At 35.0% G+C, this 25,632-nt stretch overlaps 1 long non-coding RNA gene across 1 annotated transcript; it reads right to left on the minus strand.

Annotated features, from left to right (window-relative positions):
- Positions 1–595: 595 nt before the first annotated feature.
- Positions 596–25,632, minus strand: LOC135751880 (uncharacterized). Its single transcript, XR_010533041.2, has 3 exons — positions 25,406–25,632; positions 9,158–9,215; positions 596–1,197 (listed from the first exon to the last, which is right to left on the minus strand). It is a non-coding gene; the product is annotated as an uncharacterized lncRNA (long non-coding RNA).

Here is a 25,632-nt window from a genome sequence, read left to right on the forward strand (position 1 = left end):
GATAAATATCTATATAAATAGACTATACCTAGATATATAACTATCAGTATTATATACATGCAGTACATTATATATAATATATATATATATATATATATATATATATTAAATGTATTATATAACTATGTATTATAGCATATTGGGGTGGTTTCCCGGACAGGGATTAGACTAGTCCTAGACTAAAATAAACATAAGAGCTGTCCAAACTGAAAACAACTTGCACTGAAATGTCTTGAAATACATCAGTGCCCTTTGTTTTGCTTTAAGGTGCACCCCAGTAATGTTTTTAGTAAGGCATGTTTGTTAAAACTAGTTATATTTCCTAATTAAACTAAGGCCTAGTTCTGTCTTAAACTAATCCCTGTCCCGGAAACCGCCCCAATATGATTTTCTTTATTTTTAAAAATGTAACAATGAAAAGTCGGCAACACCAAAGCTCCAAAAGTATCAAAAATATTTATTATTTATAAACTAAATCAAAAATATTTTAAAAATAAATAATACATATTTTTGATACTTTACGAGCTTTGGTGTTTTGCCGACTTTGCATTGTTACACTATTACATTTTTTGTCGAGCCCCCAATTTAGATTGATGTGCGTGCTTTAGCCTGCTTTTTCTTTATTTAAAAAAAAAATACACACAGTCATTATATGATTGACTTTTATTTTGTCACATTTAAAAACAAGTCACCATAAGCTAGTAATTCATGCACACAATACATTGTTTCCAAATACATGAGAAGAAATTAGAATTCACATTGAACATATCTATTAACTATTATGCAAATATTAGAAATATTTAAATAAAATGTCAACTTTTATGAACAATTATGAATCATTGATATCAAATTCACACAGTACTTACCAGCCTATATAAATTTTTTGGCCATTGGCATAATCTCTGCGTTTAAAAATACACAAAAATCAGGCCACTCTTCTGCACACACTCCTATTACCGGTATATCATTTTAACAATCACACGTTTATACAAGTCTGTATGTCATGTACAAGATCGTGGTTGGTGAAAAAGCTTCATTCAGACGTTTGTCCAAACGTTTGTGTGTGATGAGGTGAGACCCTGGTGTTGTGAAGAAGCCGTACCCTTTCACTACGGCGGCCTGATTCACAACACCAGCTGCCCTGCCCCACCATAGACATCTGACTGCATCTTTCACCGATTCTCCATGCAGATTCACCTGTCAATCAGAAAAATAGATGCATATCCATAAGATCAGATACATTTACACAGATCAACATATATTATGAATGGACTAACAGAAGTCAATATGCTTGTAAATTCAGCGGATTTAGGAAATTTAAGGGTTAGCAGAAACAATGTTGTTGAAAGAAATAATTTCAGAATAGAAGTGACGGAATTGTAGTTTAGGTGTTTAAAAGCTTTCCTCACACTGTAAAAAAACCTGTTGTAAAAAAAATGTTAGCTGTGGATACCAGAAAAAAATCAGTAAAAATACAAGAAACACATAAACAACTCGGTGTTACGGTGAAAAAAATGTTATGCATTACAGCAAAGTTTTATGTGTGTATATTTCATAATCGCATATTTTCTTTATTCTGTATATTTTATAAATATTTCATTAACTGATATATTTGACTGTTAATATAAATCTTACATTACAAAAAATCATTATTTTCCAGTAAAATTAAGTGTAATCTCTTGCTAAATTTATTACAGTTTTTCTTTGTTACGTGAAGGTTTCATAAAGTTAAACAATTTAACTGTAGCATTTTTACATTTTTTTCTGGTAAAATTACAAAAAACGTACAGTGCAGGCAAATATTATTTTTCTGTGTCCTCTTTCACTTTACACACAACATAAAAATGTCCTCACATTACAAAGCGCCATGCATGACATACAGTATAAAATGTGCAGTTCCTATATTCACCACACTGGGGAACGTCAACTTCCTGATAAACTCATGCCCGGTTACAAAAGAGCCTTCAGGGTATGAGTGCTTCACTGATGTTTCTGATTTCAGTTCAAAGACGGGAATTGAACTAATTTTTTGATCAGAAACATACCTATTTCCTGTAACTCTATTATTTCACTGCTCTTCTATCCTATCTTAATCCACCACAGGTTAATCCACGTTAATACCTGCATGGATGTCACAGCACATATAATATCCAAGCAATATGTTTCCCACTAATCCTGTTTCATCAGCTGACCTGCCCTTTATGGTCAATTTAACTGTGACAAAGCCCACACGAAGGCTTTTGTGCCATTTCTATAAGGTTTCAATTAAAGGTTGTGAGAGGCTAAAGGAGATCTCAGGATGTCTGCCAGTGCCCTTTGAACACACATCACAGCTTTATAAGTTAAATGTGTAGAATACATGCAGGCATGTTGAAACACTTTGGCAGGGACCTGTAAAAGCGTGAGTGTTTTAAAAAGTGACACATAAGATATAATGAGCCGTCTCTGAGGAAGGCAGAAATATTCAGGACTTTTTTCTGCTCTCTGCCAGAAGAGCTTTAATGGCCTTATTGAAGCACAGAGTTTAATCTTCAAATTGACATCAAAGATTCAGTGTCCATCTTGCATTAACTCCTATAATATTTTCATAAGTGTTTTAGAATTTTTTTGAAAATGACGTCCGTAATGTGCACAAAAGTGCTCCTGTGTGGTGCTCACAAGGTCATAGACTTCATGGCAAAAATCACAGAGTTTACAGGGAACATACATATTAGAGACTACATCAAAAACTGCAGGATGATGATACATAATATGTTTGAAAACAGCTCTCCTTTACTGATCTTAAATTTTTAAGATTTACTTTTGGTACCTATGAACAATTTAACCTTAAATAAATCATGCTAATAACACACCAATTACTGTTTTTTCACCTGATGTTTACAGTTTTATATATACGGTATTACTGTTTAATGTTATCTGACCCAAAAGTTTTACAGTGATATCCTACACTCTAAAAAGTAATTTGTTGACTTTACTTAAAAAATGTGTGGAAACCGTTGCCTTAAAGGGGAAGTTTCACAAGACTTTTTTAAGATGTCAAATCAATCTTTGGTGTCCCCAGAGAACATATGTGAAGTTCGAGCTCAAAATATCATATAGATAATTTATTATAACATGTTAAAATTGCCACTTTGTAGGTGTGAGCAAAAATGTGCAGTTTTGGGGTGTGCCCTTTTAATGCAAATGAGCTGATCTCTGCATTAAATGGCAGTGCCGTGGTTGGGTAGTGCAGATTGCGGTATTATCCCCTTCTGACATCACAATGGGAGCCAAATTTCAATAAGCTATTTTTTCACATGCTTGCAGAGAATGGTTTACCAAAACTAAGTTACTTGGTTGATCTTTTCATATTTTCTAGCTTGATAGAAGCACTGGGGACCCAATTATAACACTTAAACATGGAAAAAGATAAACAAAATTAAGTATAAGCAAAGTCAATACAAACTTAAAAATATTTGGTTATGTGTGCATGAAATATTTTAGTTAAACTGACAAATTAAAGTTATTAAAACAAACAAACAAACAAACAAACAAACAAAAAACATGTTGGGATCACTTTGTAAATCAGAGTAAGCTGACAAAATGTGTTTACTTAATGTGATATAAAAAATTCTACTTCCCCCACTGCTTTAAGTCAACAGAATTTAAGTACTCAAAAAATTCAGTTTCATGTTGACTAAACTTAGTATGTAGATTTTTTCTTTATCTTCACACAAAAGCCAAACGGCTTTCAAAATTTGCCACATATACAACTCAAAACAAGATAACCAAATATTTTAACCCATGCTGGGTTGTTTCAATCCAAAATTTTATTGGGTCAAATATAAACATTTTCAAAAAATAACCCAGCATTTTTAAAGAGTATACACTGTTTGCATACTACAATTGTCTAGTTTTATATTATTTGACTAAATGTTCGATAGGCAAAGAAGAAGTATATACCATTTTATCAGATTATAATCTATTTATAAAGACAATAAATTAGCAATCATTTTATATACATACTTTACATACTATTATGCTGTGCAGTATATATATATATATATATATATATATATATATATATACCAGTGTATATATGGGTAGCACCAGGTCTGGCGGTACCCATGTATACACCAGGAATGAACATTTAACACTGGTGATTTTGCTGTGTGTTTTGTATGGTTTCTTCTCTCTGTCTTTTATGTAAAACTGTTTTGAAACAATGCAACATTATAAAAAAGCACTGTAAAAGTACATTTGACTTTTATATTGGGTCTATCCAAATCTATTGAGCTATTACAGTTATTATTATTTACCTGTATATAGTTACCCAGCTAAAAATACTGACAAATATGGTTATTTTCTATCAACTGACTTTGTTAGCTGAGCATTATGAATAAGGTAAACTCTATTCTAGTCAAACAGCCCTCTTGAAAGCAAACAGAGACAGTTAGTCGTGCTTGGCCTGCTTGCTAAATGCTGGCCTAAACATTAATGGCTCCTGATCGTAATTAAAGCTCTCAGGGAAATTATCCTTAGCTGTGTGTGTGTGTGTGTGTGTGTGTGTGTGTGTGTGTGTGTGTGTGTGTGGTGGGGGTCGGGGTGAGACTTCACTCTCAAATACGGCAGAGTTTATATCAAAGTCTTGATAAACGGATCCATTCCTCCCGAGCTATACTGACAGCTAGGCTTAGTCAGCAGAACGTTTGCCCACTCAGTCCACATTCTGGGACTCTGTTAGCAGTTTAAACACATCTCAAAATCCCAACAGAGACCCAACAGAAGGAGACACACACAGGCCGACAGGAGCCGAGGGATTGTCAGACTAGCGTTGGTGGACCGATGCTTGGCTCAGACACAACTGTAATGCAAAGACACTAAATTATAAACATTATGCATTCCTTCTTTGTGTAAAGGGCAGTATAAAGATGTGTATATAACACAAAAGTTAATTTGACTTTAAGTTGTATTTTGCATGCATGTAAGCACAGATGGGTTTATTTAGATGTAGTTTGTCAGAAATTTGTATGGAAGTGAAATCTCGCTGAACCTATGAGGACATACTGTCTGTAAGAGGCCATTTTCAACTATTTCATCCAATAAATAAGATAATGTTTTTGTTTTAATTATGGTTAGGATGGATTAGCTTGTAGAATTATTAGCTTTAAATGAAAGTATGAGTCTATGGTATGTCACCATACGTGTGTGTGTGTGTGTGTGTGTGTGTGTGTAAATGTGAATAAAAATGCTAAAAAGTGTGTGTGTGTATAAATATGATGGTCTTTAAAAGCCGTCAGATAAACGGCAATGCAGTTTCAACTCTTATCACACTTTCAGCAGCTGCTGAGGCAAACTGCACCACTTGCAGAAAAGCAAAATGGAAAAAAATCCACTTATCTCCTGTGTGACTTTTTGGGGGTAAAAAATATCTGTAGACAGACATTTTAGGAACCAGAAGTTGCCTTTCTGCCAAACTTGATATGATTGAACGTGTATATAGTTAACTGTTGAAAGATTTAACTGCTTTAACAGCTAATCATCGATTGGTAAAATGTGGAAAGGCATACTAGCAGTTAATTGTTAAATATAGCATGCATCGAGTGTTTCAGATTCAGATTGGAAATCAAAGCTGTCTGTGGCCATCAATCCAATCAATCAAAGAAAATACACTTCAAATTAATAAAAGACAAAAGATTAATTTTAGCTAAACTTACAAAGCTCACATCAGATCTGTGTTAAATCTGGCCACAAGGCAGTTTGCTTATTATAAATACTCGCCGCAAAGTCTAGTGACAAGCTACTGGTCCATATCGTGCCGCATGCATTAAACAGCTCCACTGCGGCTGGACAAACCACAAACTGTCATCTCCAAACTGTCAGTAAATGCTTGGCATGCAGGAATAAGGTGTGTGTGAAAAAAAGAATGTATCTTTATCTATGACAATATTAAAACAGTAATGCAGAAAGATTCATTTCAAACCACTGCTATTTTATGCCGTATGCCTGTTTCTCCATTTCACCATTCCCTGCTGTGGTTGGGAAAGTCAGGAACAGTCCGTGGAGACAAAATGGCTGTCTGCATTACCCACTATATGCTTCTGGTGTAAGTAGCATTGCTTAATGCTGTGTTTGCTCGATTTCTGTTGAATTTAAAGGCAGTAGTGGACATACGATCTTGTCCGATTGTCTTGATTCGAAAACCCGTGGTCCGACCCGAGACCCGAGCAGGTCCGGGTCTAAAAGTTTCACGTGTGTTTTTTCAGACGGACCCAAAACGACCCATACTATCACACGTGTGTGTGTCAATGTCCAAATTCCCAACCCCTTCTCTCTTTACCAAGAGCACTTGCGGCATCGTGTGGCTGGCGGTAGGTTAATTTTCACTGATACACACCTGTCAATCAGTTTTAAATGCATATTTTAGCAGTCAGCTTGGTGTTGTCAGATAAAGTAAAATAAATGGAGAAGTGGGCCAAAGTGGGCCACCGGGGCTTCTTTCTGTCTAACTGGTGTAGGGCTGCAACAACTAATTGTAACTAATCGTTTGCAAAATAAAAGTTTTTGTTTACATCATATATGTGTGTGCATTGTGTATAATAATTATGAATATTTAAATACACATGCATGTAACATTTTAAGAAAATAATATTTGTATATATTAAGTATTCATATTTATGTATAATATAAATTATATATAAATATAAAAATGTATATACAAATGTAAATATTTTTTACATATATACATGCATGTCTGTGTATTTATATATTCATAATAATTATACACATTACACACACATATATGATGTAAACAAAAACTTTTATTCTGCAAACAGTTAGTTGCAAATAAAAAAAACATTGGTTCAGGTCGGACTGATTTTTTCAGGTTTGCATCGGGTCTTGGACCCGAGAAGACCTCTACGCAGCACTGCAGTGAGAGATAGATAGATAGAAAGATAGATAGATAGATAGATAGATAGATAGATAGATAGATTTCCCGGAAACACACATACTAATCAAATAAATCTGCTATAAATGCTTGAATGCAGTGCTTTGGATAAAAGTGTGTGCCAAATGCATTAATGTAAATGTAAGTGCTGGAATAAAAATAAACAGTGTGTTTTACTCCCTACATTATGCACAAACACTTTTTCATGTTCTGCTTAAATTGAGCAGATAGACATTAAGTGCATGCTTGAGGAAGTCCATTAAAATTAGTCTTCTGATAATTATACATGATTATGGACCTCCCTGTAGGTTCCACAAAATGCAAGTCATTCTGCAGCCCTTCTGGTCACCCCCCTCCCGCATTACAACCTTGCCTAATCATCACTGCTATTAAAAAATCCATACACGCACCTCTATTGAGCTTTGCGGTACATGATAAAATCAGTCATCTTGTCGAACGAGGCTTTGATTGACATCAGACAGCTGATACATTACAAGGGAGGGGGCAGAACATAATGCGCTAACATAATGTGCTGTACAAGGCAGGCACATAACATTAACTCCATTATGAAATGATGAGCAGTTATGGACGATGATGGCTAATAAGTTGCTAAATGATTCAAAAAATAATGTTTCAATTTACATTTTTAGTTGAAAGAGCATTTGTTCTGGTGAATGTTATAGTGTAAATAATATGATAAGGACAGATAATGAAAATATATTAAGAAAGGGGATTAAAATTAATGAAATGTTAAATGTTTTTGTAGTAGTTTTGTGACTGCTTTTACTGAGCATGCAGAATAGTAGATTTTTGAGAGGCTTATTCGGAAAAACAAAGAGAAAAAACGCAATATCCAAGCAATATATAATAGATTTAATAATGAACAATTATATGTTATTATAGCTGCTTTAAAATATAAATAAAAAAGGATTTTTATAAAAACCTATACTATTTTTATAATAATAAAATAACAAATCCTAAAATAATGTCACTTTTTTCTGCCTTGTCTCCAAAGATACTTTGGATACTTTACATTCATTTACATGAATGTTTGCATTTTTATTCATGCAATTCAACAGTATAACTGCATTTGTGAATGTCAAATTATTTTGTGTTTAATCTCCATCTGTTCATTTTGAAGGTTGACAGTCTTGCAGATAAATGTTTTCTAACACAAATTTGATCTACTCAGTTTCACATTGTCAACCTTCTAAGATAAACACTTCACATAAATTAATATGATGGAGTCATTTTCTACCAATAATATTGATGTACCTGACTGAATCGAAATAAATACTGTGCAAAATGCAATGCACTGAAATATATAATACAAATAAACCTCTTATCAGTTCAGAATCAATTGAAAATAAAGAAACAGATGACGGCAAATAGGAATGTATTAGTCACAGGACGCAGAAATATACAGCAAAAGACTAAAAAGACTGTGAATTTATTAGATTGATAATCTGATTAATGATGAAGAGAGCACAAGTAGAGAAAAGCAGGGAATAAAAGAAATAAAAGAGAGACGGCATGCTGTCGGGGGTTAGATTTGCTGAAAAGGGCTATTGGCATGTCGGCCCGCTTCTTTCACAGCATTCAAAGACACACATTCACTTACACACACTGTGACACAATGGGCACGCGGCTACTCTTCTACCTGTCACTCTTAACAAAGAGAGGAAAGAAAATACAGCTGTGCTACATAACAGACACAGCCAGGAGACCAGAACAGATGACAATGCAGAAAATACAGTCATTTATTTCAAATAAATATGAATGAAAATAGCCAATATTGTGATTTTTTAAAATTAAGGCCTATATTTATTGAGCGCCTTGGTGAAATATTTAGGCAATTGTATAAATGCTTATAATAAATATATTTTAAAAATAATTTGAAAGTGTGTTTGTTCTGCAGTTTGCTAAAATTATTTACTTGATCTGGTAAACATTTAGTTTTATAATTAATTTTATTGCGGCTCTTATGCTGATTTTCTTGCATTAAAGAGCATGCAGTTATTTGCTCTCGAGTTTCACGCTGATACACTGATCTCACACAAGAATAAGCTCAGTTTGAATGTGAGTGATCCAGCGGCGTCCTATAATGATGTAAACATGAACAGCACGAATAGAGTTCATCATTTACATCATTTGCTTATGGGATTTACAATGACTCAGTAGACATATATTTAAATAGATTATGAAACAATATGTTGGTATTATACTTACACATCATAATGCACACATTGCCTTCATCATCGTCATTCCTAAAGAAGCTGTCCGACTGCTGCTGCTGCAAAAAAAAAAAGGGAGATTATTATTTAAAGTTCTTTGTAGGTTACTTTTTCATTTAACTTTTATATGAATTATAAAACAATAAATAGTCGTATGTAAAATATAAACGTATGTAAAGACATAATCAAAACAATAATCTATATACTTTACAGAATACGCAGTGGTTTTCAAACTGGGGGGTGGGCCACCCTTGAGGGGCACAAGATGGTTCTGGGGGCCCAGTTTTATGACAATTTTATAAAATACATTAATTTATCATACATTTTGTGCAATTAAACCTCTGAAAAAAGCTACCAACCAATAGCACTACATTGTATAATTTAATGTTTTGTTTCATAAAAAAAAAAATGTTTTTGTGGGGGGACAAAAAGAGATCCACCCTACACGAGTGGGGCGATGCCAAAATGTTTGAGAACCACTGCACCATAGTAAGTGATAAAAAATTGAATTTAATATTTAAAGCACAGTTTCTGAAGGGATGTGAATGATCCAAAATAAAAGGTTCCTTTCCTGCATTTTTTTAATTTATAAAAAAATTATCATTTCGTATGTATTTGTCTATGAGGACACAGGTAGTGTTTATGTTGTTATACCTATCATTACACACATTTGTGTAAACCAACACACACACACACACACACGCACGCACGCACGCACGCACGCATACACGCACACACTTACTATATTTCCTGTAAAATGCATTACAGTAAAAGTAAAATCAGGCCTAGTTGAAAAATGTGATATTGCTCTTGGTTAAAATAATGCATGGTGGGACTGTAAGTAAGATTTTTTGTTTTAATTTCCGATACTTTTATTCTCCACAGACACACCCTTAAGTCAATGTTCTTACATTTAAATATTGCCGAATCTCTTATGAGACTAAATTGGAGCTGAATTAAAGCCATGAGTGATCTTTAGTGACAAAAATGACTTTGCATTAAACCTTAGCTCCACAGAACAAAACTGCACTTGCTCACCACTACATTTGAAAAGCTGAATCATTGTGATTGGCATATAGAAATAAAAGAGAGACAGAGAAGAAAAGAATGAAGTTAAAAAAAGTTAACAGTGTATTCTGGTTTCATCAACAAGCAGGTGGTTCACTATAGCAGACAGAGTGGTTTTTCACAGTTAACGGTGTCATTAATCACCTGACTCACAGCCGCGCTCAATATCAGATTTAAGTCATATGATTACACTCATTGATTGAACGGAGGCCTTCTGCCGCTGCCCGCTCGCTGCTGTTTCGGCCTGATTGTTTATTAATTGACTAAACGATCCAAGGACAAAAGCTGACAAACTGGACCATGAATAATTCTCCCTTCACTGGCACTGCTGCTGTAAGAGGACTGAATAAGTCAAGCCGTAACTTTCAGAAAAAAAGATTCACATTCATCGAGCAAAGCACTGATGATTTGTGACCATGTGATATCACACACTGCAATGATTCATCTCTTATTATGGTTGCATGTGAAATATTGTTCTGTTTTCACTCAATGAAAACATCACTTGCACACAGATTTTTTTAAACCTACTTAAATAGAAAAATAATCGATTTGAATTGATATTATATATACACACATACAGTATATATACATATATGTCAAAAATGTTTTTGTTTTTAAAGAAATTAGGCATAAAAACTTGATTACAATAAAAAGCATAAAATTTCACACACACACACACACACACATATATATATATATATATATATATATATATATATATATATATATATATATATATATATATATATATATATATATATATACACACACACACACTGTAAAAAATACTTTGCTGCCTTAAATTTTTTTGTTGAATCAACTCGGATTTACAAGTCATTTCAACTTACTATTATTTATCTTGACTAGAGATGAGTTGTTATAACTACAGGTGAGTTGTTATAACTTATAAAATTAAGTTGACTTTAGTTGTGACAACTCATCTGTGTTGACATGACTTCTAAATCTGAGTTGATTTAACAAAATTTTTTAAGGCAGCACAGTATTTTTTACAGTGTATATACTGCATTCAGTCAAAATTTGGATGACCCACAGCAATACCACCACAGACCCCCTGTTGAAGACCAGCGGTATAGTCAAGAAAGTAGATAATAAAATATAAAAGTAAAACATATAGAAATATTAATGAATCTCAAATTTATTTGTATCATTTTTGAAAAATATATAAAATATTTTTAAAAACCTTGACATTTACACAGCTTATAACCTTTAGCTGGAAGAGTGTATTACCAACACGCATGTCATGGGTTCGATCCCCAGCGAATGCACATAAAAATGCACTATAAGTCACTTTAGATAAAAGTGTCTGCCAAATGTATAAATGTAAACCTAACCTGTTGTTGACATTTTTCAAATTTTTTAAAATCATTTGATGGATAGGAGCAGAATGGCCAACACACACACACACTTGACGCACAAAGACACATACAGCATGAAACAGAGACACAGTGGAGCTGAACACATCAGCCTCTCAGCAGCAGCTCGATGGTCTAACCCAGCTGTTTCTCCTCTATGAGCACACGATTACTCCACAGAAACCCATTACTGTCTTTAAAAGATCATTTCTGGTATAGGCTTCAGACTGATAGACGGTTAAGTATACAGTACATTAACCTTTTCTCTTTCAGATAATTGCCGGCTTCCTGCATGCTGATTTAATCTGTAAGAGTTCAGTACTTTCACTGCAGGATATTTTATTTTTTCAGCAGATATTGTTTTTGTGTATTATGATTTATTCATATTTATGTTGATGATTAGAAAATAACTATTGTAAGGACAAGTATCCCTGATGTATACGTTGAAGTCACTTTAAAAAAAGTATCTGCCAAATGCATTAATGTAGACTATAAATAATACTGACATTAATCAAATAAATGATTGGAGATTTAGTATTTTTTTCATTTTCATCGATTATCACAAATAATACGTTAACACTGATCATTTCAATCGATGTATCCGGCTTTCACAGACAAGTGAAACGCCTATGCCTCAGAAATGATCTGCACCGTTTCAAATTAGGATGGGTAATTAGAGCAGGCAGAAATGAGACTTTCTGTATTATTATAAAGCCCAAGGGCATGGACCAAATAAATGCTGCCTGTTTTAAAATATAGCTTGCCATACACTGTAAAAAAATTCCGTAGAAATTTCAATGTTATTGCAGCTGGGTTGCCGGTAATTTACCGTAGATTTACATTTATGTTATTTACTGGCAAGAGTTTGTTCAAAGTTAAATAAATTTCAAATATTAACAAGTCTTTATCTTTACAGAATAAAACTATACAATAACAGCCTCATGCAAAGCATTCTGGGAACCAGAAATCATCATCAACCTTTTTCAGTTTTTTGGTCCAGATTTTGTTTCCCAGAATGTTTTGCTTGATGATGTTTTTTTGTTTTACTCTGTAAAGATAAAGACTTGTAAATGTTTAATGTTCATTTATCTTTGAACAAAATGTTGCCAGTAAAAAACATAAATGTAAATCTACGGTAAATTACCGGCAACTCAGCTGCAATTTCTACGGATTTTTTTTACAGTGTACGGTCTCAACCATCTCTGCAGTTACTGGGGCAACATGTATCATTATCTAGATCAACACTGTGCTCTGCATACAGTCGGACTTTAATAATGTTTAAGAGATGAATATTCTTGTTCGCCAATGCGGTGAGATGTATTCTGTTGAGGAAAAGAGCCATGAGAAACGCAGAGGATGTAGAAATAAAGAGACACATAGAGTAGAGAAGGTGTTAAATGTAAAAAGACAACGGTGACAAAATGAAGTGATTAGAGTTTTAAACCCCCCCCCCACACACACACAGATCAGACTCTTTCTCATCTCTATCCGCTCAAGGGATTATTTTTCATTTCATATCTGCTGTTAAGTTTCACTCCGGCAGGGCTTAAGTGAAGTCTGCCTCAAGAGAAGGGACATTAAAAAGATGAATTTATAAATTGTGTGTACATGCATATGAACATATAGGGGCGGTTTCCCAGACATCCTACTCCCAGACTAAAATGCATGTTTGTGCTTGCCCTGAAATATTTTAACATATATCAGTGCCATCGTTTTTTTTTTAAGATGCTCACCAGTATTGTTTCTTGTAAGGTATAAAAAACTAAAATAACTAAACCCTGTCCGGGAAACCTCCCCATAGTGTGAAAAATTAGGAAATAAAAACAAAATGGCTGTTATTAGTTCCTCTTCTAAAGCAGGTGTCCATATTGGGTTCTGCATCAGTAAAATATAATTATATTGTGTATTTTAATTATTTTTATGAATTTTAAATACACTTGTAAATACAAATTTCATATCATTTGGTTATATGAATATTACATTAAATTTCTTGTAAATGTCTATCATTTTAAACTATAAAATTCATTAAAGTATTTATTAAAACTGACAAAGCATTACAAAATATAATATGGATACAAAGAAAAAAAAAGAGAAACTATTTAATATAATTATTAAAGGTGCCATTTGTAATAATTGAGGTAAAAGATTTTTAAAAATTAGTTACACGCATCAAAAGAATGAGAAGAAATAAGGGCAAAGATGTCATTAAAAAAATGACAAGGTATAGTGCTGCAGAAATATCAATCTGAATTAGCATGCTAAATTACTAGCTACAGCCCGACTGGTGTTGTAATACCAGTTTCGACCATGGGAGGCGGTATGCGGGCCACGCACATAACCGCCAGCCAAACTGCAATACACGAATAAGTGGGAGTACAGCCCTCTACTAGTACCGCTGCGTCCGAAAATTAAGGCAGCTGACTTGTTGATTTAAGATTTATGAATGCAGCTCAGAGAAATGCAATTCGGACAGCCATGGATTCGGACATGACTTGATGCCTTCCTGCCTTGCAATAGGGGTTTCGGACGTATTTCAGTTCAGGGAAGAGAGCGGAAGAATGGCTAAAGCAAGAGACATTTACCACTACCACAAACATTTTCTGCAGGGAACAACGCGCTCGGAATCACAAATAAAATATGATAAATAAAGTAACCGAACCAGAGTAAATACTGGCACTGCTTTTCATCGCTGGAGACAACTAATGAACATGAAAGAAATGAGGTTCGACTCCGAAATGACAACTTTTCTTTTCGATTGGTAAGTAAGATGCTGTTAGTATTTCGCTAGAAGTTCACTTATAATAGGCATTGCCATAACCTATGCTCAGCTTGTACATGAACTACGGCTTTGTGCAGTAAATGTGGCTCCATCTGAAAGCAGCTGATGGCGATTCACTTTTAATCAATAAACCGGCTTTACTGACGAGAAGCGCAATGACTATCGCATGCAAATTATTGCGCATCCTTAGCTGTTAGCGTTTAATAGTTAGCTCTACCCACGGATCCGATCCGGTTTTCACCCGTTATCTACCAAGCTGATGCTAAAATGTAACATTAGCTAAGAAGCTTGAAATGTCTTCGATTATAATGAACACCAAATGGACGCACGAAACGTAGCGGAAAACATTGCAATTTTAATGAGACAGAATGTTTTTTTTGTGACTAATGATAACTTAGTTGCTAATGTAAATCAAACTTGATATATGCTGCTGAATTTGCAGCTGCTAAATTAAAATAGACCAACTCACTTTTCTGGAGGTATACTGCCCCCGTCTGTTTGGCGTGTGGAGTATGAATTGATTTTTTTTTGGGCGGACATGTTAAATGGTCCCTTTAATGCATGAAAAAATCAGTTTATAATTTTTTTAACAATTTATTTGCACAATTTGTCAGAGTTATATCAACCACAAACAATTTTGCTACTAATAAAGTAATTTACTAATAAATATAACAATGTAATAGTGTAGGAGGAAAGGAGAGCTGAACAGCTTGAAATGAAATAAGAAACCAAGATAAATCAAAACTGTCGTTATTTGAGGTGTGCTGGAAATTATGTTTAGGAAAAAAAATCAAATGTATACTTTCATATATTTAATGTATGTATTTAAGTATCTATAGAGTAAATTGTAGGACACTCTAGTATATTATAGTATTTGTCAGGATCCGTCAAAATCATGTGTTTAATTATATCTAGTCTTTGTGTTCGGGTCCTGGCAGTACCATGTTTTATGTTGGAGATGCGTGGTTTTAGTATTGGTTTATTCTGACCACGCATTTCATGCTCGTCTCTTTTTCCCCGATCCCTTACTCGTAATTATTTCCAGCTGTATGTAATTTATTTTGTCCCTATTTATTGTCCCTGTGTTTGCTGTTCTGTGCTCGTGCGTCTTGTTGCGTTCCTTGTCGTGTTCGTGTTTTGCATTTGTGAGTATTTATGAATATCAAGTGTATTCTGTTATATGTAGTGTAGAGTTTATTGTTGGTTTATGTTTAGTTTAGTGTTAGTTTAGTGTTCCACTCATCCTGTCTTGTTTTGCCCCCTCGTGGGTTTTGTTTTTTCCCCGTTTTTGTGCAATAAATCATTCATTTGTGTCACGTCCGCACTTGGGTTCATTTCCTTGTTGATTCCTCACAGTATTGACTACATTTGTTAATGTATACTTCGGTACTGAAATGTATAAACATTGATGTAGTAACATGAAGTAAATACTGTAGTATCCCTTAATATTTGTAATATGGTCTTAATTGGAATTTTACTGAAGTTTAGTAAATACTAAAGTGCACTACAGTATTTTTTCATGTTAGAGAAATGGTACAAAATCCAGAATCCTTTAAAAATGTCTTATATATGTACCATTTAGGTACAGATATTCAATTTAAGGTATAGAAATATGCACCATTTAGGTATAAAGGTGTACTTTTTAAAGAGTACCTTCCCGATGACATCTTTCGTGTTTTTTTAACACTGTGGAGTGTTTTAAGACTCTTAAAAATGCCAAAGTCTCTGCAGTTTAAATTCATATAAAGAAAGCATCTGTTATCCACAAACTGTAAAATTGCTGACGGATTGAGGCTAAGTTTGGACCCAGCAGCAGAAAATCCCCCACTGCAGAGGTATAGGTGTGAAATCCATTTAAGACTGCCATGGGCACAACCAGTGTCATCCTAATGCTACAAACCTTTTGCGTGCAATGCATTTGATGGCCGAATGGATAAACTGGGAAGTTTAGTTGTGTGCTGGATAAATGTAAATCTGTGATTGTATTCATAAAAAAGAAATAATAAAAAGTCAATGACAGGTCTGGAAGACAGTGCTGACTTTAGAGCAGAGATTATTCAGGTCTTGACTTCTATTAAAGCACACATATTAAGAGCTCTTCTCAGGATTATAGAGTCACGCCAATTGAGGTTTCACAGCTACCGGTTTTAAAATCTTTTCTGACGTACAAACACACAGGAAGACTTTCGGTAGGATATCAACATTAAAATATGCCAGTGTTTCAACATTAGTAGTACGCCTAATAGACTGAAGTGGTCACAATGTCATTCATGCCATCACAGGTTGTCATTCCATGAAAAATGCCAATTATCCTCACGTCATAATCCTGGTGTTGACACACACAGCACACTAATGCTATGTAACTAATCCTCTTATACACTGGCAATGCAATTTCTATGCATCAACGTTGACAGGAAAACTGTCTTTTAAAATGTGCGTGCACTTTTAAAAGAAAAATACAAATGTTTCCATGATGATAAAACAGCCAACTACATTTCCAATTAATTTCTTGGTAAGTGAACAACAAAAGGTGTCCAAAAATGTAGCTGCTAAAAAGTTAATCTTAGGCAACTGTATTGCGGATTTACAGCATAGTGTGGTAACGTTTAGTTTTAGTTTTGTTAAGCTAAAGAAATAAAAGTCCAAGGAGTGGATGGAGGAGGAGAGAAATGAAGAGAGGGGAGGGAGAGACACGGGTTCACATGAGTCTACAGTATACGCCAAATTCTTCCACTCTACTGAACACAGAAGTGATGACTCTGAAGTACAAAGCATTGAGAAATATGGCAAAGGATTCTGGATAGTGTACTACTCATTTATTTCATTAAAAATGGATGTCATTATCACACTGACTAGTCAAATCTGTGATATATGATAGAAGTACAACTCTGTATGGGTGCATTCATCATAAACTATATAATGTGTAAATCATTATACAGTACATACACAAAGGTATCTTCTAAAAAAAGGTATTCAAGAGCTGTAACTGGGATGGTATCCTTTAAATAGGTCCTACAATTTAGGTACAGATAGTACTGCCCCAGTGACAGCTTTTCTACTCTTAAGTCGAACAGGTATATTTTTAGCAATAGCCAACAATACATTGTATGGGTAAAAATTATCGATTTTTGAAATGCCAAAAATCATTAGAATATTATTTAAAGATCAGGTTCCTTGAATATATTTTGTACATTTCCTACCGTAAAAATATATCAAATCTTTATTTTTGAGAGTGAACTTTATTTGTACAACTTTAAAGGCGATTTTCTTAATATTAGGTATGTTGCTAACTCCGCTGTCACGGCCAAATTTTTGGTTCCGCTTAACGAAACTCAAGATTTCCTCAAGCGGCGCACGGTGTTGTGGAAAATAATGCTTCTGTTGGTTTGTTGATGGCGAATTTTCTGAGTTTTTATTGTTAACACCACCGGAAGAACCTTCTCGTTTTCCGTCACCACCTTTCATGTTTAACTACTGGACGTGTGAGCTCGCCAAAGTCAGTTGTTTGTAAAATCGTTGTTGTTTTTGCTGAAGTTGAGTAAAGAGATTCTTAAAATTGTAATAGACATTTAGTTTATTTGCTAAACTACAAGTGAACGAAATGTTAATAAATTTGAACGACGACCAAGGGAGTTTTACCACCCCAAAATCTGCTTGAATGGACAAAGAATGTGAAGCAGCCGTATCTGTAGTAGTATATATTAGAGTTTGTGGGAAATGTTATGTAAATGTAAAACAATAAAATAGTTATGAATTCAATATTGAATAATTGAATTGAATAACTTGTAAAGGAGTTTACATACGAAACCATTTGGTTAAAAACAAATGAGATCTTGGAGCCAATCTTGGGGTTAAATTAGCAATATTCTGAATAATTAGTGGTTTGTTTTTTTATATATCTGACTTTTCAGAAGTGAATATGTAGAGGACATGGCAAACAGCTTATCCTGAAAGCTCAATATCTCAAAAATTAAAAAGGTTATAGCAAAAAAACTTTATAATTTTCATGATTCAGTCACACATTTTCTTGAATTTTAATGGATAACATGGGACAAAATAAAGTAATGATTTTCGAGTTTCAAATGGCCAGTGTTTTGTTATTCTTGAACCCATAAACATGATCTTGGTCTTATTTAAAAGCTTTTTTCAAGCTCTTTCTATCTGGACAACTAGTTTTAGCATTTAACCATTTTGAAAATGTTAGCAACAGACCTATTACTATTTTGTATTTTTGCAACCTTATCCTATTTCCGAACCTAACAAACCATACATCAATGGAAAGCTTATTTATATAGAAATAAATCTCACATTGACCATTATTATGGGTTTTGTGGTCCAGGATCCTATATAAAAATGAAGAATATAGCTTAAGAAGGCTTTTTTACAGAGTGACCCAAAAGGATTTGAAATGTAACAAAAATACACAAATGCATTAAAGATTCCACAATAACACTTTTCAAGTAAAGCATTTTGCTAAAGGAATTTTTGTTATGCACCAAATTATAAAACAATAAAAATATTGTTCAAAATATAGCCCTGGTTTTAATCGATTTATGACCCAGTTTGAATCCATTCTGAGAGTTCACTTATGCGATGAATGCAATGAAGGCTAGTTTATATTTAACAAATACTCACTGAAACTAACATGTAATGCGTTTAATTGTTAGCCAGCAATAAATAAGATCTTTGTTAGGATCAACACATCCACATGCAACCTATGTGTGTCATAAAAAATGTCATAAAGAATCTTTATGGTTGCATGTTTTTTTGTTACCTTTATTGTAGTACTGTGGTATTTTTTCGAGCTAATTTAGACCATTTTAATGACCAGAAAATGGTAATATTTTAATGGTAATAATATGGCATATTTTGAAGTACCATGGTAATACCATCCCATACTGTTAAAATGTTCAAATATGTTTTACAGTATGTTGTACCCTTATACATATATGTATATCGATGTTTAGATACTAAAATGAACTCTTTAGGTGCAAAACATGACAGCTGGGGTACATATTTTGACAATTTTTTCTGACAGTGAATACTATCTTTGTATCATGGTATTGTATGCTATTGTGATGCAGTTTGATATACAGTGAAAGCTTTTTTTAAATGTAACTTTAAGAAATGTAAGCAGAGTCAATTGTGATGTTAATAAATGTTTTTTTTGTTTTTAAAAAGCTATGTTTCATGTCAATGTGAGAAAACATCAGTTTTTCATTTATCAGTCCCTCTAGAAAAATTTGTTTTTAATATATCAAATGACTATTTTGGCATTCATCAAAATCAACTCTACATGTATAAAACATTTCTCCAATAATAAACTATTTTCCCCTAATTTTTTTTTATTTATAAGATGCAAAAAGCTCAAAGTTTCCTAGCATCCTGGTTTGGAACGCCATTTTTGTGAAATATTTGTTGCATGCAGTTCCTGGGAATCAAACCCACAATCTTTGATACCACTGTGCTTGTTGGATTGAGCTACATGAATAGATTTTTCTGACTAAAGGGCTACCGACATCGTACATCCAATACAACACAAATATGTCTAATGTGTGAGAGTCCATATGACCAAAAAATAAAGGATCTATTTGCTAATGCTCTCTACATCTAAGTATACACCAGCATTCTCGACTCGGTCTCATGATAAGAAGGGTGCACAATATCTCCTCACAGCTGAAAGCAATTCTGGCACAGGCATCTAAAAGCGGAAGAAAGCCTCCGATAACGACTCTTACGGCTGGTAGAGCTACGAGCAGATAAAACCACGGTTAAAACCTATAAAAATAGCTCCATGAAACCATACCTTGGACCCTGCCTTTAACAAAAATAAAAAAACAAAGGTAACATTATCCTTGTCATAATATTCCTCCAATAACTCCTGTGATACTACCATAACTCACATTTGGATTTGGAAGTAAGCGAGTGCGAATTCGGCACGTTTCGGCAACGGAGGAGGACAATGAGGGGAGGGGGATGTGGAGGAAACAGAAAGAGAGGGAGAGCAGAAAGGCCAGACAAGCGGTCCCTCTTTAAATGGGTGTGATGGAATGTAAGTTAGAGTCGTGAAAACATGAATGAAAAGAAAAGTGTAGACTACCAGAATTAAAAAGATGTCTCAATTGCAGTATTTCAGATTTACAACTGCCACTATTAAAGCAATATTCCTTGCGTTTAATAAACGCATGGTCGTGTAAGATGTGGGCAACGTCAAGACAAAGGCAGGAGACGTTTACACTGAATTTACACTGAATTGGAGTTTAAAGGTGCATTTAGTACTTTTAAGAAGGATCTCTTGATAAAAATGCTATATAATATACATAAATTTATTATCAGTGGTGTATAAAGACTTTACATAATAAACTGTATTGCTTTTATTATCTTAGAATGAGTCGATTTTATTAACATACACCGTGGGTCCCCTTAAATGGAAGTCACTGTCATGTTTTTACAGTAGCCCTAAATGGACAAACAGAGCCCCTTTTATCCCTACATTGTCTCAGACAATGACATGTTTGTCTTGTGGCGGTTACCATATGCGTTTTGAAATTGAGAGGTGAGCTGTTGGTTCCAATTCGCTAAAATTAACAAACCATCTTTAAGCTCCAACAATTGAATTTGCATTCAAGTGCAACAAAATTATATATGTGACTCAGTTTGTGAAACCCAGCAAAATTCATTTTGTGATTTACTGTTTTCTACATAAAATCATCCAACATAATGTAAAGAGCATTATGTGAAAATATAACCTTAATATATTGAATGAGTAAGATCATTTCAAAGATCAAAATGTGATGCTCCAAATCTCATAATTACATTATAAGATTTCATCCTGAATTTCACAGACAGGGTCACAAATGATAATAAACCACGTGCATTACAGCAAAGTGCATTATTAAACAAAGCATGTAAGAAACATAAAAAATAAAACAATGATAGAATGCAGAACTATTAGAAGTAAGTGCTTACCTTTGTAAAGGTGCATCACATCATTGAAGACTCACATGCACAGGTACACACACATCCCCAACATGAGCGACCAGACAGACTACAGCACCCATCATTGTTCTCCACTTTCTCCACCCACACAAAGCCCACGCAGTGTGTGTGTGTGTGTGTGTGTGTGTGTGTGTAGGTTTGCAGGCTCCAATGATAACATACACGCACATACTGTAACACGTGTGTGCATGACAGTGAGAGAGTCTCAGCACAAAGAGCTCCAGAGAGACACCAGTGCAGTCACATGACACGTGTGCGCGTGCATGAGCGCAAGCATGTACACGCATCCCCGCGCCGGTGCATGTGTGTGTGAATGAAGCAAATGAAGAAAAACCCTACAAACCGTCATCAGATAGATGCAGAGCCCCTGGGGGAACACTGATGCTATACACACACACACATACATACATGCATGCATACAATCACGCTCCCTGTATTATTAATAACTTTTAATGGCACCATTACATGCAATATGGTCTGTATTGCTTTTAAATGGATGAGAGCAGACACACGAAAGGAGCTTTTACTCGTTTGGCTGACTAAGGGGGTTTCTTTATAGTTTATAGTTTTCAACAAGAAAAGAAATAAATGCATATTACAGAAAGATGGTAATTATTGCTTTTTATACAAACACATACATGCTGCCATACGTTGTGTTGCTTTGTCCATGGATAAATATGGGTAACTGTGATGGAGTGAGAGAGAAAGAGTAGGAGGGATCGCAGCTCAAGAACGGAAATGAAAGGCTAATTCCGGCATAGGAAACCAATCAATGAGAAAAATGAGAGAGAGAGAGAGAGAGAGAGAGAGAGAGAGAGAGAGAGAGAGAGAGAGAGAGAGAGAGAGAGAGAGAGAGAGAGAGAGAGAGAGAGAGAGAGAGAGAGAGAGAGAGAGAGAGAGAGAGGGAGAGAGAGAGGTGGGATGTATGTAGGGGGATGGGAGTCATGTTATCTCTTTAACAGACTAATCAGCGCTGGTATTGTGCATTTGCTCAGATGAGAAGCTTTTGTCTGATCATTGTGCCACTGAATGGAGTTTTGTATTAATGAATGCCTCAGTATTAAACTGAGGATTAACCAGTCGAATAATACATGCCAATACATTCGTGCACGTACAGGGTTTGTTCATAATAACTTCATTGACGTTAATAATAATAGCTCGTCTCAAATCAATATTCTGCAGCCGAGAATGCAATTACGGCTTTCCATAAGGTATTGCTTAAAAAGTCTTTACCGTTGCCTTCTTAACGCACAATAGTCGTATTAAAGATTATTTTAATCGAGCTTGCTGCCGTTTAATTATTTCTAATAGATAAATTCACACAATTGTTAATTTGAATGCATTCATCGGGCGATTTAAAAACGAATTAATACAGCAGCTTAATTTTCTGTATTTTGGCAGTTTTGCATAAGTTGATTATGATGTGTGTCATTTAATAAAATTGACTGTTTAATTTTTGCATTGCATAATGTTGCCTAACACACAGTCAATTATAAATTCATAAATGTTCTTTATATGGTATTTACAAAATCACCCATTGTACTTACTAAATCATAGAGGAATGTTAAGTGCAACATTCAACAATTTAAACCTCATCTATCAATCATCCAAGGAATGAACACAACGCTCGTTCGCTTTACATGTGCGTGTATCTTTATATCCCCACGTCTTTACAGTGCAATCTGATTTGCAATGCACAAATGCAGACGTTATGGAAAGAAAATCCGATTAATTGTTTTCTAACTGCCTTTGTTAGCGGTTATGGTTTGGGGAACAAAGACGAGGAACCTGGCGTGCTGGTGATTCTGCCTACACACGCTTCCCGAGCTGCTCGCCATATAGTGCACGTCTATTCTCACAGAAATATTCTGTCAATCACAGAGCCTGTGGGCAGCTCTGAATCTACGGCCATTTTGTGAGCGCATCTACAGGGACAGACTTCGCATTATAGACACAGAAACAGGTATAGTATTATTTAACAGCGCAGGAGCATGTTTAGCTGTTTGCAGAAATACTACAGCCTCATATTGTAAGTTTAATTCCTTTAGTGTTGGTCTTGCTTTTTTCCTCTTTATAAACACATATTGCATTTTCCGAAGCAGATAAACGCATGCTAAAAAAATGTATCTGTTGCTATTGAAATTGAATTAATGGTTAATAAATCTCATTAGACAATAAAACCTATTCATGCATGTTTGCCGTTGAGCTGTCATGAATACATCTCATTGCATTTACAAATGACATGAACTGCCTCCTCTGCAAGAAAACCTAAAAGCGTTACACAACTGCACACAGCTTAGGTAAATCCTCACGGCTAGACCGGCATTTGGTTGTGTACGGCACCACACCCAAAACCACGCTGAGCATATGGAGCGCAAGTGAGTCCGAACGGCACATTGCAAACATGAACAAGCCGGTGTGTGAACCTAAATCATCTCTTTTTCACAGAGTAATATAAGTGACTTTTACCATGGCTGAAAATGAACCTTGACAGATGCCAATGAGTCATCTTCAATTAAGATAATGACAAACAGGCCTGAACGGGATATGGCGTATGGAAGTGTAATAATCCGCAATACTGTAAAAGTATTTCCTTAGGTATCGATGAACACACATTTTAAGATGAACGCACAATCGTATCACTCTTTATAGTGCCTTTTACCACAATAAGGGCTTTTATTTATCATAGCATCGTTCAGAGCAATATATAAATATAATAAATGTATCTCACAGCGGGTGGACGGTTATTGCTTCGTAAGGCCGTTAGTCATTCATCATTATCAAGTGGCCATCATCGTACATCAACTTTATTTAAAGGAACGCATCAAATGTGCGCCACACACATGTGTGAATGATGGAATAATGCATGCAATTCAATCTCCTTGGTGTAGTACATCATTTTATCAGTCCATAAAGTGAATGTGTAGTCTACGGTTAGCAATTGTGAAACATTTCATTTCTATGTTCATACATTCAGCATTACAGATTACATATCTGCATCGGATTGTGTGGCAATATGGTGCTACAGGGTAAATGGCCTTTCGTGTTGTAGTAAAGCTCAGAGCAGGAAAATGTCAGGTTGACGCCTCCTGTGTGGACGGACGCGAGTATACTGGGGTTTTCTCGGCTCGCTAATGAAGCACCCCACTGACAAACACATACAGACATACATTGCACACCTACATTATAGAGAATGAACAGAGAGAGAGAGAGAGATTTTCCTACGAATGTTTTAATATCCAGAATTCAGTAGTATAACTATATATGATACAAAAACAGATGAATTTGTATGCTCCTCAGCGTGTGCCTCTAACTGACACGCTGACCATGTTCATTTGGTGCCATCACAGTGTGACCACACCTGACCTCTGACTGCTGTCATCATCATCATACAGACATTGGCCTTCCAGATCTCGACATATTAAAGCCATTAAAGCAAAGAGGCTAAAACGTCTCTGTCATAGTGAAAAAAGTCTCACTTTTCTAAAGATCTAAAGATTACCTGCCCAATGTTCTACCATCTCATCCAGGATGAAAGGCGACTTAGTACGACTCCTGAGTATCTTATACTTACTCTTTTATCTGAACGTGAGGTGCCAGCGAACACGCATGTGCACACGTGTGCATGAACCAATTCTGTTTGTGCATTGATCAGGTTCCCAGTGAATGGCGCTCTTTGTCTCTTAGGGTTACGTTGTGATATGGAAAGCGTTTATTTAAAATGTATGGTATACAGATTCGATTTGCACTTCTTTTGTCTGGAATGCATACGAAATTCCTGTGGAGATCTTCGATGGGGGCATTATTTAAACCAAACGGACTGACAAGTAAGTTGCAATGGTTTACAGGTTAACACAATTATGTGACAAAGCATCATTGAAGAAAAAACATGCACTTTAGAAGTGTCTTCTGCACATGTGCAGTCACTTCAAAATGAACAGATCTGTGATCTTCAGGCCCTCAGGTTAGAGAACCAACACAAGGAGAAAACGCATGTGTGTGTGATCTTGTCGCCTGTACTTACCCATCAGATGTTCTCATGATCTTTGCAGACAGAAGAGTTGATTGTGTCCTGTTGTTTTCTTGAGCTTCCCAGCTCTGATCTCTCTCTCTCACACACACATCCACACACATACTTCTTTTCCCTCTCTCTTTCTCTCTTATTATCTGTCTATGTCTCTCCACCTTTCCTCTCTCTTCCAAACTCGGCTCTCACACTCACACGCTCCAGCAGAAGGAGACCGGTAGGCT

Source organism: Paramisgurnus dabryanus, chromosome 13 (genome assembly GCF_030506205.2).
Source record: "Paramisgurnus dabryanus chromosome 13, PD_genome_1.1, whole genome shotgun sequence".
NCBI classification, from domain to species: Eukaryota; Metazoa; Chordata; class Actinopteri; order Cypriniformes; family Cobitidae; genus Paramisgurnus; species Paramisgurnus dabryanus.